Genomic DNA, 17,701 nt, shown 5'->3' with positions numbered 1-17,701 from the left:
ATATAGAGCTGCTATTCTCATAAAAGAGTGTAGGATGCAGAAATCTCAATGAATTTTTTGATTATCTCCATAAAATTCTAAGCAAAAGGAGTCCTCCAGGTACTTTTCTGTGTAGTGTTGAATACTACAATTGAGAGCCTCTACTGGAGTGCCTGCATCTCAGAGAAAACTGTCTTACTGAGACTTATTTGTTTATTCCTTATTTTTAATGTGTAGTAAGTTTAACTGTAGAAAAATAGAAAAAAGTCAAGGCCCTGTGAGTTAAGAGAACTTAAGAGTTAATACCGTTTTTAAGATCATCAAATTGTATTTTTGAACTGTAATTACAAATATAATAAAACTTAATCAATAAAATAGATATAACAAGACTCACAAGACCACTATTTATTGATTTTGTAAGCATTACACTAGTATATTTGATGTGCATGGTGTCTCCATGTATTACTGATTCAAGAATCTGTTGAAGGTTGAAGAAATGCTAAATCAATCTTGAGGATAGTGACATTTGTACAGAGTGATTGGCCTTTGAACATCATTTATATCTCAGAGAGAAAACACATTTTAGTACTAATAGCTAAGGATTGTATAGGTGTGAATCTATGTCAGAACAATTCACACAAAAAGTAGTCTAAGAAAAATTCAATATCATCTTAAATTTTGGAAGAGAACAACTTCCAAAGAAATAAAACTTCTCAAGGTATTAAATATCTCTTATCTTTAGTGTTTAGTGTGGCATTTAATAGTCCCAGTAAAAAATATATGATAATAATGAAAGTACCTTGTTTTTTTTCAACATTTTTTCCTCAAATTCTACAAGTAATGATCTCTGAATAAATATCATAAGAATCATAATTGCTCTTTTGTTCTATAATTGCTTTAAGGGGGTATAATTTTCTCTGAAAGAAGTTAAAAGTAAGACTCAAGAGATGGTAAATGAATTAGTGAAGGACAAGGCTCCTTAGTGCTTTTCAACAGATCACATTTAATAAGCAGTATTCCTGGCTATACACATTATTGCTGCAAGAAACTATTCAAAAAAATAAAAACCTCAAAAATTTATTGAGCACCATGTATGCATCAGACACATTTTTATATAAGTTGCACACTATGTATTATTCTCATTTTGTAAATACTACTTTTATGATTCAGAGTAATTAAGTTAACTCAGCTGAGGTCTCAGGACAGCTGGAACCCCAAATAGAAATCTAGTTATATCTGACTCTGAAACCGAGGTCCTTTCTAGCTACTAAAAGTTTCTTTTGCTAGAAAGACATCCTGTGATAATCCTTCCTGATTTTCCTCTCTTGTGGCAGCCAACAGTGCCCAGAAAAAGAAATACCTACATAAGCATTTGATTCATCTTGTCTGATTCTTCAAAAATGAAATAGAGAAGAAGCAGCTAGACATTCGCTGGGTAGATGGCAAGTGGCAATGGACTGTCTGTGAGATGCTGGACTTTCCTAGAACTTTATTTGAGCTGCACTCTCTTTAGGTGCTAAATGAGATCATGGTGATGGAAACCCATCAGTATTCCTGACCAGAGCACACCTCCTTTGTCCCCACATTGACCAGTGCTGGAGTCATTCCAGAGCATGACTTGGACTTTAACTTCTCATAATAAAGGACTTTTTTTACTTTTTTCATGTCACGTGTGAGATCTATTTGGCAGTCATTCCATGTGACTATGCTGACAAGACTAACTCATTTCAGGGAGGAAAGCAAGACACTCACTGATTTTAGCAGGTATTTTCTTGTCAGCTGGTGTTCTCCACTCAGGGACATCAAATTAGACCAATTCCCCCTCTTGATCATCTTCTTAATCCCTTTTTGAGTGAGTGTGTGTGTGTGTGTGTGTGTGTGTGTGTGTGGTGTATGTGTGTGTGTGTTGAATGTTTATTTCTTTCATTAGAAAGACAGAGAGAAAGTCCAGGACCTTCAACAGGGTCTTGTCATGCCATGATCCTACCCCAGCCCTATGTCTACCTAGAATCCTGTGCCCAGTGAATTCAGGTTTACCCAGGATCTGAGATTTTGGCTTTTCTATGTGGCTCAAGGATTGCATAGCAGCACGCTACTGCCTGCACTACTGTGAATAGGACATAATTTTTTCTTTTGCAAAGTTTTTTTTAATAAAATTTTTTCTGTAGTTCTTTCTATAACTGTATTTTTGTGTGTCTGAGATTTTGTTTTTGAAGTGCCACAGAGGCTAAGGAGAAAAATGAGAACTATTAAATTATTTTCTCTGCTAAACAAAAACACAACACCAATTCAAACAAAACTTGTTTGCTTTGACAAATTTTAAAAAGAAAGAAAGGAAGAAAGTAGACTTTAAGGTCAGACAAGACTGAAGTTTGAATGCTGGCTCTGTCTTTGTCACGCCGCAATCCCTTCTCCTCCATTCTCCGCTCGGGATCTTGGGCACGCACGCACACGCGCCCGGCGTGAGTTTTAAGCCACCGGGTCCGGGACACGAACCGCGGTCGACTACGTGGGAGTCCAGCGACATAGCCATTACGCTAACTGCTGGTTCCCAAGACTGAAGTTTGAATGCTGGCTCTGTCTTTTGAGATACAACATTTCAGACCCTCCAAGTTTATTATCTCTAAAATAGGACAAGGTTTCTACTTTACAGAATTAATAAGCCAATTAGAGATCATAAGGTGTCCATCACGAATACCGAGGCTTTAGAAAACATTAAGTTAACTATGGCAATTATTATTTGCCTAGTATTGCTATTGTTTTTGCTTTGTTTTATTTTGTTTTATTTTTGGGTTTTTGCCATAGGGCATGTGCACTTGCCAGAGAGAGACAGAGAGATAGAGAGAGAGAAAGTAAGAAATCACCTCCCAGGGAGGTAGCTATCGCTATGCCACAATCCCTTCTCTATTGTCCTCTCAGGATTTTGGGTATGCACACACATGCACCTGGTGTGACTTTTAAGCCAAGAGTTTCGAGACAAACTGTGGTCAGACACACTGAAGTCCAGGGCTTTAAGAACCATACCACTTGCTGGTCCATTCTACACTGGCCAAGTAATAAAGCTGCTGAATTAGAGATTTATGAATACCAAAGCCAAAAGCCATGGTATGTAGTTGAGATGGAGCAGGCTGTTCATGTATTTTATATTCCATGAAGCTCAAAAGTACAGAGCCCATTCTGGATGATATGTCAAAAGTGTTCTTTCTGGATTTCTCTCTCTCAGGTTTGTAAACTCAAATAATTCATCATTTGGATAAGGGAATGTATTTCATTTTTCTTATTTTTTTGTCTTTATTATTTTTATTTTATTTTATTTATTTATATATTTTTAGAGGCTTTTGCTATAGGGCGTGTGTGCTCACCAGACAGACAGAGAGAGACAGAGAGACAGAAAGCGAAAAATCATCTCCCGGGGTGGATGGCCACGCTGCAATCCCTTCTCCTCCATTCTCCTCTTGGGATCTTGGGCACGCACGCACATGCGCCTGGCATGAGTTTAACCAACCGGGTCCGGGACTCCAACCGCAGTCGACTATGTGGGAGTCCAGCGACATAGCCATTATACTAACTGCTGGTCCCTTATTCATTTATTTTTACCTGTAGAGTTTTTTTTTTCTTTTTTTGGAGAGGCTTTTGCTATACGGTGCATGTGCTCATCAGAAAGAGAGAGAGAGAGACAGAGAGACAGAAAGTGAGAAATCACCCCCCGGGTGGGATGGCCATGCCGCAGTCCCTTCTTCTTTGTTCTCCTCTGGGGATCTTGAGGATGCACGTACACATGCCCGGCATGAGTTTAAGCCACCAGGTCCGGGACGTGAACCATGGTCGACTACATGGGAGTCCAGCGACATAGCCATTACGCTAACTGCTTGTTCCTATTTTTTTTTTAATTGCATGATTAGATGCTAGTGTACTTTCTAATATTTCAGATCCTCCATATTCTCCACAGGTTGACTACTGGCCATTATGAGACAGTAAACAAGTTAATTCCTGTCACTTCTTGCTTAAATTCATCTATACTTGGTACAAAGTCCCAATTCTGTGTAACAGCCCTAACAACAATTCCTTGTGTCTCTGAGCAACTCTTATATGAGACACCTTGTCTCTAAATCCTGTTCAAACTACTCCTTGCCTCCTTGTAGAGTCTTTCCACTTCCTATTTCCCCGATGTGAAAAGATGTGTTTTCTGTGCTTCACATGGTTGGCTTTTTCTCAAACTGTGTATCCTAACTCAAATTTCTCTCATTTGAACACTTTCCATGTGTCTTCCATCCAAAGGCATGTACCCCTCCCCCCAACTGATTATTTCTACTTATTTTATTTCCATTTATTTTTGTTGTACAGTTCTCTTGAAAATTTGAAATTTATTATTTATTTATTTTTACATTTTTTATATACATTCAATCACATTGTTTAGCATACAAAGTGAACATTTCAATATGTGAACATTTCTCCCCAGTCCAGTTGATCAAAATATCTTCAAGCGATATGGTGTTATTGGTTGAAAATGTTAAATTATAATTTATTTACTGTCTTCCTTATGCTCTCCAGAGTAAATGGATTTGAGGGAAAGAACCACCATATACTCAGACTAGTATATAAAAGGTACACAATAAAAACAGTTGCTGAATAATCCCACGTGTGTGAAACGTGGGTGTGTGAGGGAGTAAGGGCCAGACATGAGGCTAGAGAAACACTTACAGTCAGGAGCTGCAACACAGCAGATGCTATCCTCTACAGAAGGTTGCTAAAGAGGTCTTCCTTTTTTCTTTCCAAGAACGAATGAAAGTTGAAGAACTTTATATCAATAAATAGCATAGTCAGATTTATATAATATCTCAGGTAAAATATGTCTTGTACATGGACTGAACAGTTACAGAACAGATAAAGCAGAGCGATGGAAACAAACATTTTTTAAAATGCAGATTTAATGCTAGGGACAAGAAATATCAATAACAACGTAGAATGTGAACTTCCAGGACATAAATGGAAAGATTGGACTACAGAAACACTGCGTATTCAACAGAAGAGAGTTTGAACATAGACTGAACTGGCGAAATAGAATTTTATGACTTTTGAGTAAAACATTGATTTTTTTTTTACTGTGCTTTATTTTCCCAATTTAAACAGTTTACTTTCTTTTGACTTGTTGATAGGTTTGGCAATATGTTAAAATATTTTTGTTTGTTTCTTTAAATGGGAACAAGTTTTTCTTCCTTCCTGACCCCTGTGGAAATGGAAAATATTTGGAATATTCTTATTTTGTGGCAGAAGGTTTATTTGCATAAGTTCAATAATGTATGTTGCTTTGATTCAGAAATTGAAAATGCTCATTATTGGACAAGGCTTTGACTGGAAGATGATATCTGAAAATTAATCAGAAAACTGTGGAACTAAGGTGGATCTCAAGGAAGCTAACAGAAATTCGTAGAAAGATAGCCTGGTATCATTAATAGTTCTGCCTGGCAGAGAGGATTACAGAAGATGTATGAAAGAATTCATAACATAAAATAACCTAGAATTTTTCAGCCCAACATTGTAATCAGTAGAGATTGCAGAAGAGCAACCACACCAGAGGATGATTTTGACAAAGACTTTGAAGGAAGAAAAAGAGACTGATCTTTGCTAGCAGATGGTATAGCACAGAATACTTGGGCAGGGCTGAATTGAGATTTATGTACGACTAGTGTGCTGGGCATTTGCTTTTCAACAATTTGAGTAGTTGACATGTAAGTATTTTCTCAAAATTATTTAAAACCATACTATTTCTGTTAAAGAGTCATAAACAAAATTATACAAAATTATAAGAAATATTTTGAACATCATCTTTAAAATTCAGTATTTGGAAATTTTGAAAGTTGTTTATTAACTGTCAAGAACTATGGAGTATGAGTTAAAACTTTTTGATATGTAAAGTAAATGATTGTGGAAAAATGTAAAAATAAATAAAAAAAGAAAAAAATGCAGACTTAACAGGACTTGCTGGTGTTTTTCAATAAAGAGAAAAAGGTATTATAAAATAACATTTGATAATGAGTTACTAATTATTGACAGAGACCTATTTATTCCTATAACTGATTTATAAATTAAGTTTTAGTTACTGATCATCTCTTTAAAAAGAGAGTTGGGCCAGCAGGTAGCGTGGTGAATGTGGCTAGGTCATACATGACCAATTGTGTGGTTTGAAAAACGTTGAGTATGTGTATATGCATGCCCAAAATCCTGAAAAGAGAGAGATGGAGAAAAGATTCCAGTGTGACAGCCACCCACAGGGGGTGCCTTTTAACTTTATTTTCTGGTGAATGCACATGCTCTCTAACAAATTAAGAAAATAAAATATAAGGAAAAAAGAGGAATCATATTCCTTTATTTATTAAGACATAGATTTTTTTCATACCTTACTGAATGTCAGATGTAGGATTGATTTTTAAGAATATATAGGAATTTATCTATATATTTTAAACTCATCTAGTACCATAATACCAGTACAAACAATTCCACAAATTCAGCTTATGTCACAGTTCATATTCATACCTTTACAGTGATTTAGTACTCTATTAGTCCCCTTTACAGAACTATTGCAATAACTCACTAGCAAGAACTGAAGCTACTGGTACTCTTTAGAGATCTCTGTGTACAGTGGAGTCTATGACAGAAATATTTTACAAATATTCAAATATCCTGCTTTTACTGTTTACACTTCTATTCCTTATCTAATTCCCTCTTTCCCAAAATTACAAGAAAACACACTGTAGAAAAACAAATACAGTTTCACAGATGGACTTATGAGAGAATAATGTTAGCTTGGAAGAACTGCACAAGTCCAAATGCCTTCATATGACCTTTGCCTTTTACTCTGGATTTTTCTCCTTGGTGTCAGAGGTTTTATACTAAAGGTGACTGTGGGCTCACTTCATGGATGAGACTTGAACAGGCAGTGAGATAATGTAATTCTAGAGCATCATGGAGTTGTTACAGCAAAAGGGATTGTAGATTGAAGCCAAGCAGCTTTGTTTACATTCGCCTTGTTTCAGGTCCATGGGCGCTTGTTGCATAATTTGGACCATTTTAATTTGAATATTGTTGAGCTTATTATCATGACTTATCTGAATTACTATCCTTTTTTTCTTTTTGTTATTTTTCTCTATCCATTATAAAACACGCATGGGGGGAATGGGACATACCCAAAGGGTCTGATCATGCCACAAGCCTTCTCTCCCAGTATTCCAGCATTAGGTCTTGGGCACAAGTGTGCATGTTCTGCATGCTTACTTGAACGATAGTCACCATATGGGTCCTGGTTTCTCTTCAGCAGCACATTCATTACCACTGCACCATGGAGCTGGCCCCAGATGACTGTCTTTTATAGTATACATTTCCTCTTCTTTTGTTTCCATTTTTCCCCTTACTTAAAAAAACAAATCCCTATTTTGGAGATTTGAAAACTCAAATTTTTCTTAAATTGAAAGCTCATGTCTCCAAACAACTACAGAGTACATTCGTATGTTGTGAATTAAGGCAGTGTATGGTACCCTTATAAATCAGGTAAATTTGACCTACCCAAAATTGAGAACAATTTAGTGTGAATAGTAATTCTACCACTAAATTTAATTCTGCCACTTTCCCAGGTAAACCCTGGTGATTAATCCAATTTCACCTCTCTCTTCTCTACAAGGGGCTCATCAATGAACAGAACACAGCTTTCAATTTAGAGTTATAGTCACATTCAATAACAACACATAGTGATCTTGCCTTGTAATGATTTACTTTTCTCTCTACTCAAAATATTACATATTCACCAAGAAGATTTCCTTTTTGGATATTTTTAGATGGCATTTTTCATCTTTTAATAAAAGAAATATATGTCTTTAGCTAACATTTCTATTTGAAAAATACAAGGAAAATGAAAGAAATAGGGCTCAGCAGATGGTGGTGTGGTTACATTGCTTGACTCCCGCATGGCCAGTTGTGATGTGAGCCTGGACCTGGTAGCTTGAAAATAATGCAGAGTGCATGTGTATGTGTGCCCAAGATGGCAGGAGGAGAATGGAGAAGGGATTGTGGAGTGTCCATCCCCATTGGGGCAGGGGGTAATTTCTTACTATCCCTCTCTCTCCGGCAAAAGCATACACACTATGGCTAAACCTCTAAAAGAAAAAGAAAAGAAAAAGAAATAATCCTGTGTTTCCTCTAGCTTAACAGCCTTCATTTGTGTAGTAAAATTGAACATGCCAAGTCTTACAACAGTCTTTTGCATGACCTATGACCTCATTAGCTCATCCTGTTCCAGGTTTGCAGTTTGCCAGGAGTCAAGACTTATTGCTCTTTTTATTTTGAATGCTCTATTGCAAGAACTACAAAGACCTGCTTAATGCTCATATTTAAAGTTTAATTGTAAAGTTATTTCATCAGCATAACTTTTCCAACTCTCCTATTTGACTACACTAAGGTTTCATCAAATTTCTCATTTTTTAGTAAAAGTTAGAAATTTGAAGTTTTAAAGATTTTTTTTTTTAAAGAGATAAAGAGAAAGATAGACCACTTCTACAGGGTCTCACACTGCAGTCCTCCTCCAACATTAATCAGCTACCCAGGATTGAGGCATTCCCAAGCACACCTAGGGCATAAAGGTCCGTCTGGGAACCAAACTCAACTCTCACTTTGGCTTCCAGCCTCATAGAACATTGCACTATTATCACGCTATGGTGGCTGGGCTGAAATTAGGATTCTTCTGTTAAGATGTTCAAATCTTAAATGTTTTCTAATTTAATGTTGAAAAGTAATGCCATGAAGGTTATATGAAGCAGGTCATCTTCTGTCAACTAGCAATCAATTTGAGACTTGTAATATCATCGTCAATATCATGATGTTTATATTTTGCTTATTTAATAGCCACTTCTTCTTTAAAATTAAGCTCCAAGAGACCTTATTTTTCTTGTACTGTGCTATTAACTCAGCATCTAGCTCACAGCAGACATTTCATTAATGTTGGTTGAACAAATGAATCTCAAACCTTGAAAGTAACATTTTAGTATCTATATACTACCTTTCCTATAGGTAAATATTAAGCATTAACAAAAACAGCACTAAGTATGAAGTTTTTACAGTGTAAATTCTTTTGGTAGCTTTTCTCATAGTTTTTCAACTGCATCTCTAATATTACTGTACATTTTCCTACATTGTAGACACTATAGTTTCAAGTTTTCGGTTCTATAGAGAATTGTCAGGAAAGTTTGTTGATTAACGTACACATTCCCAGCACCTACATGTACCATGAATATTGTCTTTTGTATCTAGTCTAAATTGGAGCTCTTTGGGAGTCTTTATCATGTGCCTTTATTTTTCTATTAGGGAATCAAAGCCATGGTCAAAAAAATATTTGTGTTGCAGGACCAGCAGTTGACCTAATGGATACGTTGCTGGAATGCCACATAGTCGACTGTGGTTCAAGTCCCGGACATGGTGGCTTAAACTCACGCTGGGCACGTGTGCACGCATACTCAAGATCCCTAGAGGAGAATGGAGGAGAAGAGATTGCAGCGTGGCCATCCCCTCTGAGGGGGTGATTTCTTACTTTCTGTCTTTCTGTCTTTCTGTCTTTCTGTCTCTCTGTCTCTCTCTCTCTCTCTCTTTTTTTTTGGAGAGGTTTTTTTTTGCTATAGGGCACGTGCGCTCGACAGACAGACAGAGAGAGACAGAGAGATAGAAAGCAGGAAATCACCGCCCAGGGCGGATGGCCATGCCACAATCCCTTCTCCTTCATCCTCCTCTTGTAATCTTGGGCATGCGTGTACACGCGCCTGGGGTGAGTTTTCAGCCACTGGATCCAGGACTTGAACTGTGCTTGACTGTGTGGGAGTGCAGTGACGCAACCATTACGCCATCTGCTGGTTGCTGGCCCAGCATCTCTCTCTCTTTCTGGCGAGCACACACACCCTATGCAAAAACTTCTCAAAAAATAATTTGTGTTTGGACCAGCAGATGGCATGATGGTTACATCACTGTACTCCCACATAGCTGACTGTGGTTCAAATCCCAGACTCAACAGCTCAAAACTCGTGTATGTATGTGTATTCAAAATTCTGAGAGGAGAATAAAGGAGAAAGAATTGCAGCATGGCTATCCCCCTGGGGGGTGGGGATGATTTTTCACTTTCTGTCTCTCTCTCTCTCCAGAAAGAACAGGCAATCTATAGCAAAAATCTCTCTAAAATACAAGCATGTGTGTGTGTGTGTGTGTGTGTGTGTGTGTGTGTGTGTGTTGTGCAGATAGGATAAATTAAGGGATAGTTGTCACCTGGTCGGATGTATTGTTGACTGATTTACAAAACAAAACACAACCTGAGACACTTTTGGAAGTCTTAGTTCAGGTTTTGACCAAGATACCTGTATTCTTTTTGTCTTTCTAATTAAATTTAATTTTTTTTATACATTCAATCACTGTTTATCATTACAACATGCAAAATGAATTTTCTCAGCTTTAATACACTGTAAATTAGTCCAGTTAAAGATATTATCATACACATTATCACCAACAGATAATTTTCTATTTTTGTGTCCCTTAAATGTTTTGCTTCTTTCCTTTTCCTCTTGATTCCCTTCCTCTCAACCTTCCCCATTTCCCACCCTCCTCCTACACTTTCTCTAGTATCCACAATTGTTCTCTATTCTTTTATATCTTCCAGTCTGTCAGTTTCTGCCATTGAGTGCAGACTTTTGGTATATATTGAGTGGGGATTTACAATGTCTCTCTTTCATTGTCTGGCTTGATATCTGTATTCACTTTTTTTTTTTTAAGAAAGTTTTTTGCTATAGGACACATGCCCTCACCAAAGAGGCAGAGAGAGATGGAAAGTGAGAAATCACTCCCTGGGGGAGATGGCCATGCTGCAGTTCCTGCTCTTCCATTATCCTCTCAGTATTTTGGGCACACATGTACACATGTTTGGCATTGAATTTCAAGCTGCCAAGTCTAGGACTCAAACTACCGTCAGTCATGTGGGAGTCCAGCCTTGTAACCATTATGCCATCTGCTGGTCCCAATACCTGTATTCTTATTCCAACTGTAACTTACCAAATAGATAGAAACAATATTTCTGCCTTCAATTTTTTTCACCTGCAAAATAAAGAAGTTAGAGTTAATTGTATCTGCAGCATCTCACACTCAATATGACTACTATAAAAACAAAACAAAACAGGAAATAGCAAATGTTGACAACCAACGTGGAAAAATTGGATATCTTGTGCACTGCTGCTGGAAATGTAAATTGGAAGACCTGTGAAAAACAGTATGGTGTGTCTTAAATTTTTTTTTAAAAGAGTTACTGTATGATTCAATAATTTTGTTTCTAGATATTTTCAAAAAAGAGGTGAAATCAGTATCTTGAAGAAATTCTGTACATCCATGTTTATAGCAGCATTATTCAATATGGCCAATAAAGTGGAGGCAACCCAAGCATTCATTGATAAATGAATGAACAAACAAAATGTAGTATACACATAGAATGGACTATTGCTCAACCTTGAATCGAGAGGAAATTATGGTGTATGTTATAATGTGGATAGACCGTGAGGGCGTTATGCTACACGAAATAAGTCAGTTACAAAAGAAAACATATGGTACTATTCTACTTGTATAAAATATACCTAGAATAGTCTAATTTATAGAAATAGAAAGTAGAATGTGGTTGCCAGGGTCTGAGGGGCCAGGGATAGAGAGAAAATGTTTAATAGATAACAGAGTTTCAATTTTGCAAAATGAAAAGAGTTCTGACAATAAATGGTTGTGATAGTTGTATAGCAAGGTGAATGTATGTAACATTCCTGGAAGGTACTCTTAAAAATAAGGGGAGGGGACCAGAAAAAAAAAATTTAACAGACACAAGAATGGAAAATTATCTGTTGATGATGTGTATGTTAATATCTTTGACTTGATTGACATGCACTACCGGCATGCATGCTGAGAAAACCATGTTGCAAGCTGTAAAGATATACAATGATTAAGGGTAAATTTAAAAAATAGGTCAGATGGTAACTTTTGGGTTCAAGTATTTTACCACAAGTAAAAATAATAATAAAATATATACTGAGGAATGGTCTTGTTATAAAGCTTTATAATTCTAGAAGCTCTCCTAGAGACTACACAAAGAGCCACTTAGTGGCTTTACCTCAGCCAGGTATTCTCTTTCTTAGGGAAGCCTGGCTCTTGGCAGGTTCTTAGCCTTCATCATCTGCAACTCTCTGTTCTGGGCCCTAGAAGACAAAAGAGACTTGTATTATTCTCCAACCTGATTACAGGTTTCCATGAGAAACAAATAAAATAAAGTTTTCCTTGTAAATGATCTTGCAAATGAGTCTTTCTTCTACTTTTAACTGGAACTTATTTTCCCTTTTCTACTTTGACTACTACAACTCCTGGCCCTTAACCTGGTCACCCACCCAGCAGGGTCATGCTATTTTCGCAGACATTTTATCCTTGCATCTCAAAGAATCAATCTACTTCCTCTTTCTGCTCCTCTTGCACATGCAGTTCCCCTGAGCAGTGTTCAGCTGTCAGCCTCAGCGATGAGCGGCACCGATTCCCCGAGTTATTAGGGAGCACTTGGAGCGTCTCTGCAGCACTGATACTGACAGTCGAACACACAGGAGCAGCTGGCTCAGTGGGGAAAGAAAGGGGAGGGGATGAGAGCTATTCATTGCAGTGTATTTATAACTTGGCCCCGAAAGCAGGGATGGCGGTATTCAAATAGGAGAGGGTGAAAAGACATTTTATCCTAATTAAAAAGGTAATTAAGTAACACACCGAAGAATTTAAATCAGTGCTCCTGGTTTTTATGACAGGTCTGATGGTATAACTACCCAGAAATCTTTTTGGAACAACAAATGCTGCTTCTTAAACTCTGTTGCTTGCTGAGTGGCCGACTATGGATGACAAATTCTGTAGGAATCCTAGGCAAGAGAGTCTGAGATAAAGAAAGGTCCCTCTCGAAGGAATGCATTGCACACCGGCCTGAAATCTCTAGCTAGTCCAGTAAAATTTTCTGCTCAGATCATCACTAGTACCTTATTTTCCTTCCCAGCTCCTGATCCAAACTGGCCAGATCAGTCTAAGCCTTGCCTAGAAGATACAATTTTTCCATATGCCACTTTTTAATTTGTTCTTGTTATCTGTTCTAATTTTTTTTTTGAAGAGGTTTTTGCTATATGGTGCGTGCACTTGCCAGACAGACAGAGAGAGACAGAGAGATAGAAAGCAATAAATCACCCCTTGGGGGGGATGGCCACGCCGCAATCCCTTCTCTATTCTCCTCTCGGGATCTTGGGCACACACGCACACGCGCCTGGCGTGAGTTCTAAGCCACCGGGTCCGGGACTCGAACTGCGGTCGACTACGTGGAAGTCCAGCGACAAAGCCCTTATTCTAACTTCTGGTGCCCTATCTGTTCTAATTTATGACCTTTCCTGGCATAGTCTTCAATGGGTTTTGTTTTCCAATCTATTCAAACTGGAAGTCATGTTAACATGTATGTGTGTGTGGATGTATCTTACCATTTGATATTATATTTTCTACTGAGGTATTTTTTTAAGAGTGAGGAGATGTGTCCATGCAGTGGCAGAGCAGTATCAAAACTTGACTCATATGGAAGAGGTCCTGAGTTTGAGTGCCAGGTCCTCCCCAAGCATTCCAGGTATGCCCATGACATGAGCTGGACTGTGGTGTAAAGAGCCTGTGAGGGGGGCCTGTCTCTCTGTCTCTCTTCCCCTTCCTCTCTCTCTCTCATGGAAGAAGTAAATATGCTAGAAAAAGGAAAAAGGGTTGAGAAATAGCCTGTTGATATCAATATTATATCCAAATGCATGATAATTTCCAAACAATTATTTGCCCAGTTTTGAAAATTGTAGAAGTTTTTTTGTGACTAGTATTAGAATTCTTGAAACAATAAATTATCTCGTAAATGCTATTTTAATTAGGTGTGCACTTGTAAACTGACGATGTTATAAATTACCATAAGCAATTTTTCATTCACTTAGTTTTTAGCTCAATTCTCAGTGCCAATAAAAATCACATGTAAAACATGACACAAAATAAGCCAAAAAAAAAATACAAATAAAACAGAACATTTGTTATAGTAGAACTAAAATAAAAAGTCAGTTGCCTTGCTCACCTCAGCTGGGAACCTGTATATCTGGTAACTCAAACTTTTTATTGCTGTGTTTATGAATGCAAGACCCATGAAAGTGCTATGACTATTAATTTTGGGGTTATACATAAATTTTAGGATATGTGGATATGGAATCCATGAATAATGAGGATCAACTGTAGCACCCTTTAAGCTTTTAGAAAACTGTTAAATTGTCATAACAAATATTATTCTAGTTAATGCAATAACATATTTAATCTATCCATTAACATATTTTTAATTATAAATGCCCAAATTAAAAATGAGAAAAGATAAATAATATTAATATTTGACAAATGAAAATTATTGGCACTAATAAGAATCAACGTTCTCTTGAATTAAGCTCTGTACACAGAGCTGATTCCAGTTTGTTGCTTCATTTTCATATTAGTTAGAAATTCTGGGGAATATAAAAGATTACAGTCTGGACCAAATACCTGAAGGGCCCCAGTGGACACCCTATCAGAGTATGGGTGTATCAGGAGATTCCGGAGGATTAACCTCCTCATACCTTTTTTGAAAAATTATTTTAAAATTAATGATAGAGCATATGTGCATGGGAAAGAGAGAGGAAAAGAGAGAGTGCTTAACAGCACTATCCTCAGGCAGGGTCTAGTCCTGCCAAGGTCCCCTTTCTCCCGTCCTCCAGCCTACGAGATCTTGGGTACTCACGTGTGTTCCCAGCCTGTTTCAGACTGACCAATCAGAAACTGGAACCACGGTTGTATTTGGAATCCAGCTTCTCTTGAGCAGTACGTTGCCGCTGAATCACCAAGTCTACCCTGAATCTCCCCGTATCTTTAATGTTAGAAACTTTGTAAGTTCTCATTTTACTAGAGAGCTTTCATTATTTTAAAAAGAAGGTAGCAACATGTATTCATAAAAAATTAACATAAAAATTTCAAGTGATAAAATATGAGTAGTTATAATATTAAGGTTATTATTTGATGATTGGGCTTTACATTCTCCTTCTCAGATAAACATCATAAGCTGTTGTTACATATTCTGCATGTGTAAAAATTACCTTATATTAAATCCTATTTCATCTAAAATTTGCATGGAGATGAAGAAACACATATTTTATACTATCTGCAAAGGCTATTTAATTAGAAATATTCAAATTTGCACATATTTTGGATCATGTTAATTTGGGGAACTTTGCCTTAATGTAGTTTCATTGATTATTCCTATGAGTTATGATACTTGGATTGTATCTATATTTGGGACCATGCTTCTTACTTTATAGATGACCATTTTAAGGAAAATATCACTTAGCAAAACACTTTATATTTTTCCATGACTTTTTATCAATAATATTTGTGCCCAGATTGGTGCCCCTGATTTTTTCCAGACCCAAGAGACTAATTAGAAACTTGTTTGAAGGCTTTTTTATTCCAACCTTGTTTTGTAATTTTTCAATTTTTAATTTCAAGGTAATACCACTGTATTCCAAAGGGAAACAAACAAAACTCTTATGTGGCTGTTTTTCTCCCCTTTTGTCCACCAACCTCCATGACAAAAGATGACAGAATAAGACATTAGACTCTCTAAATGCTAAAGTACAAATATTGGCAGATTTCAGTTTTTCTTTTTCTTTTTATTCTTCATCTCAAGTCTAATGAGGGTGAACAGTAGTGCGTTCATGAGCTTCTCCAAGTGAGCCTAGAGGGCCAAGCTTATCCCTGATGAGCTGTTCTCTGAAGCTCTGGTGTTTACCAAATGTGTCAGATGGATAATGTTCATTAATGAACCTGAATATTTTGAAGCAGAGTGATTCCTCCAAATATTATGATGCTTTAATGACACTTGTAATAAGACCGCCAAGGACTACAAGCAGCTAACGAATACACATTTCCAAATGTAACATTAGTAAATGTTTGAATGCAATAAAACCTTAAAATCGGTATATGAAAATCTGCTTCTTTTGCCTCCCAAGGACCTTTGAAATGAATAAGTGATGAGCCAGACCGCACCACATGCAGGATTGTGACTGTGAGGACATGGGGCAGCAAAGCATTTCTAGCAATTTTTATTTTGAATGTAGACAAGGGAGAACGAAACAAATTTAGGCATAGAACTACAGAAGGAAGCAGAGACATTAAAAAGGGATATACGATATATCAAATTATATTCTTTTATGAGAAAGAAAGTGAGTTCCTGTACAGTCTCACAAGAATCATTGTGAGAATGTTATTGAAGTGCCATTGTCCCATCCAGCTGCCTACTGACCTCCTTACACCAAAGCGTTGTCCTGGGACTGCCTGTCTGCTCATGACATTGCTTTCTTCTCCCTACCCTACTCCACAGCTTTGTTAAGCACTGAGTCTTCAAGTCAGTCCTTTTCAAACTTCATGGAGAGACAGAAAAGTGCATTCAACTTTTCAATGGATCTCTGTGGAATTTCATGGCCGGCTTTAATTTTCGAGCCTGTATTTTCATGTAGTAGTTGAATATGGGAGTTTCTTTCATTATTAAATAACAGGCATGGTTATTGCTTGGCATCTATATCTAGTCATTTTTTTTAAGTTTTTTAACCACAGCGATTCTTTTTTTTTAAAAAAAATCTAATTTTATTTATTCATCCATTTATTTTAATTTGACCAGAGAGAGAGTCAGAGACAGAGAGAGAGAGAAAGTGAGAAAGCAAGCCACCAGGTCTGGGACTCAAACCATGGTTGGCCAAGTGAGAGTGTCCAGCACCTTAACTACCACTCCACCTGCTGTTCCCAATCATAGCAATTCTTACTTTAAAAATACTAAACATGAATAACTCTAATTTCTACTTCTCCATTGAAAGATTAGAAAGAAATGTTTATTGTAAGGTAAGAAGGAGCACGATTATCAATAAAGTGTCAAGTGGATTTTATGGTCTTGTTACTGTTTTATTTATCCCCTCTGAAATAAAGCCTAGCACACCTATCATTCATTCATTCGTTCATTTAATAACCATTTATCAAATGCCTTTTTGACATGGAGTGATATTTGACAAAGTGAACGACTTGTAAATTATTTACAGTAAACATTTATTACAGGCTACAAGAAGCCATAAAATAATCATTGTACATTGTAAAATTTACCTTCTTTTGAAAATCAAGTTGCTATTCACCAAACCTGCTGAGGCTTTCACATATAGTTAGTGTGTAATATTTTCTAAAACGTGACAAACTGCTTTTTGTAAATGTGATCTTTCTTTTTTCTCTCCTTTCTTCTTTCTTTCTTCATTGTTTGTAAGATTTGAGTATCTTTCGTGCTGGCAGTTACTAGAAAATATTTATAAAAATGTTTCTTTGCTCTCTTTAGGTAATGTGGATTTGAGTTCTATTTCTTCCTTCTATATATATCTAGATAGCTACCGATTTAAAGATATTCTTTATACAAGAGACTGCAGAAAGTTTGTGGAAATGGAAGTAAAGTGTAAGGTTATATTTTTGATTTTTTAACTGTTATACGGTATGTGTTCTCACTGAAGAGAGACATTGAAAAAGAAAGTGAGAAATCGCTCCCTAGGGTGACCACCTTTCTCCTCCATTCTCTCCTGGGAAT

At 36.9% G+C, this 17,701-nt stretch overlaps 1 long non-coding RNA gene across 1 annotated transcript in view; it reads left to right on the top strand.

The window, feature by feature from the left end:
• Window positions 1-17,701, top strand: part of LOC102475553 (uncharacterized) — a 34,999-nt gene that overhangs the window by 2,283 nt on the left and 15,015 nt on the right. The gene's annotated exons all lie outside the window — the stretch shown is intronic.

The sequence above is a fragment of the Tupaia chinensis genome, unplaced genomic scaffold, assembly GCF_000334495.1.
Source record: "Tupaia chinensis unplaced genomic scaffold, TupChi_1.0 Scaffold000478_3, whole genome shotgun sequence".
Classification (NCBI taxonomy): Eukaryota; Metazoa; Chordata; class Mammalia; order Scandentia; family Tupaiidae; genus Tupaia; species Tupaia belangeri.
Note: the sequence above shows the minus strand (reverse complement) of the source record. Positions and strands in the feature narration are given on the sequence as shown.